Source organism: Suricata suricatta, chromosome 1 (genome assembly GCF_006229205.1).
Source record: "Suricata suricatta isolate VVHF042 chromosome 1, meerkat_22Aug2017_6uvM2_HiC, whole genome shotgun sequence".
Classification (NCBI taxonomy): domain Eukaryota; kingdom Metazoa; phylum Chordata; class Mammalia; order Carnivora; family Herpestidae; genus Suricata; species Suricata suricatta.
Genome location: NC_043700.1, coordinates 183,904,573 through 183,906,736, shown reverse-complemented (window position 1 = coordinate 183,906,736; position 2,164 = coordinate 183,904,573). Strand labels below are relative to the sequence as shown.

Genomic DNA, 2,164 nt, shown 5'->3' with positions numbered 1-2,164 from the left:
ATAAATCAATAAGCATTTTGCATTTTCTTTCATTATCTACTCAAAGTCATGCCTACTGCACCTCTAAACATTTCATTAAATCCAATGATACAGCAAACACTCCCAAAATAAACTTAGATTGTATTGCAGTTTCACTTAACAGTATATAAAATGCTGTGTTGTGACAGGTATCAACTATCCATTAGATACTGAATCAATTAAATCTCAACTTAAAAGACTTTTTAATATAAATATTTTGTAACCTCAGAATCAGTACTTACTGCACTTACTAAGTATTCACTGACATGCACGGAGCGGCAAAAATTTGAGACACACAACTTGAACATTCCCAGCTGAGGTCAAACAAGCATTGCTCTGTCTTCCTGTTTCAGAGTAAATAAGTGTCCTCGGTGCAGTCTATTTAGGGCCAAAGTTCTTGCATTTTTGTGCTGTTTGTTAGTGATTTCACTAAAGTGTAATCCTGCGTTCCTAAGTGCAAGAGGGATATAATGTACCTATTTTATGCTGGAAATCTGTATGTGAGATCATCCCTTTGTGGCATTGCATACAAAACTGTCAGCCCTGAGTTTACTGTTAGTAAATCAACAACACACGCTACATGTTTTTAAACATTTAAACATTAAATGTATTGATTGGTGATGAAAATGCTGTGAACAGAGACTTGTAGGAACCTAACCCTGTATTTCCCCTAGGAACAATGGTTCTATATTTGTTAATTAAGTTTTTGCAATGACTTTATAGAACATAGCTGCCATGGATATCAAGAATCAACTGTACTTAAAAAACTTAGAAATAATATTTTATAATCTTATACTATAAATATCTCTATTAATGAAAGTATTAAATTTGCTTTTACTTGACTTAATGGTAAAAGTATAAATTATGTAGAATTAAAGGAACTTCTGAAATTTATTCAATTTTCTTCCCACCAAGAAATATCAATTCCTAAACAATCCCTCTATATTATTCAATCTAAAGGGACAAAAATGATTTTGAACTTACTGAAAAGCTGGAGTCATGTGTTTTTAAACTATGCTTCAGCTTTACCTTTCCTGGACTCTCCGATATGAAGCTATTGGAACACTTAAACCTCCCAAGACCCACGTTTTCCCCTCCACCTCTCACCCTATATTTGTAAAAGTATTATTGTGGCATTGTTAAAATCTGGGTCTAGGTGTTTGGAGTTGTGACCATAAATTCTAAAGTTTTTTAGGCTTGATCTGTTTATAATCTGATTTAATATTCATCAGCAGTACTTTGGAGTGTAGTTTCTCCAATCCTGGACTCTGATTTTGTAATAAAGTGATTTGGTATTATTGTTTGTATGATTACTATTATCAGTTCTATTAGAATAATACTGTGTTGTTATTCTTAGGGCGGAGGGGCATGCCTTTACAATGCACACACAGCACACACAGCATGCGCGCACACACGCACGGGCACACAGAATACCAAACCACATCACGCTTGACAAGAATGCCCTCCTCCTGCTTCTCCCCTACCCCCCTGAGCAGTCCCTCCTACAGGTCACAGCAGGCCAGGCAGCAAGAGCTCCCAATGTCAGGAAAATTCAGCCACCCTAGGAATACCATTTTCAGGTCCAGGAGCCACACTGCGTGGCACACACTGGCACCCTGAAGCTGCCCTAGAAAGAAACAACCGCCTCTCTGTATTTCACTGATTCTAAAGTACTTTTTCACATTTTAACATTTCTGGAAATGAAGTGATCATGAATTGACGTTATGTCAGATTTAATTGGCAGTGGTTTTTGATTATTTCTTAGTGATACACAGAAACAGTGATGCGATCTTTAACAGACTCCGGTGACACGGACCTGAAAGGCAGCCCGAGAAGAGGGATGGGGGCACGGCGGGTGATCAACATGGAGAAAAGGAGGCTTGGGTAATTGGGGCAGAAAATGGCAAAGGTGAGTGAGTAGGAAGATTCCGAGTCACGGACGGAGAATATTTTAGTCGCAACACCGTGCAAAGGTCATTTGTCCGTGATCATCATCCTCAAATATTTGAAGGGTGGTCATGTGGAAAGAGAGAACACGCCTGCTTTGTGCAACTCCTGAGGGCAGAATAAGCACCAACAAGTGGAGTAAATGTTGTGTTTTGGGCTCAAAAAACTAAAGGATTTTCAAAGTTTTGTTTTGAAAACA

At 38.1% G+C, this 2,164-nt stretch overlaps 1 long non-coding RNA gene across 1 annotated transcript in view; it reads right to left on the bottom strand.

Annotated features, from left to right (window-relative positions):
• LOC115285990 overlaps positions 1–371 on the bottom strand; it is a 1,062-nt gene extending 691 nt beyond the window's left edge. The window contains exon 1 of the long non-coding RNA XR_003905803.1: positions 270–371. This is a non-coding gene — a long non-coding RNA (uncharacterized LOC115285990). The remainder of the gene's footprint in view (positions 1–269) is intronic.
• Positions 372–2,164: the final 1,793 nt, after the last annotated feature.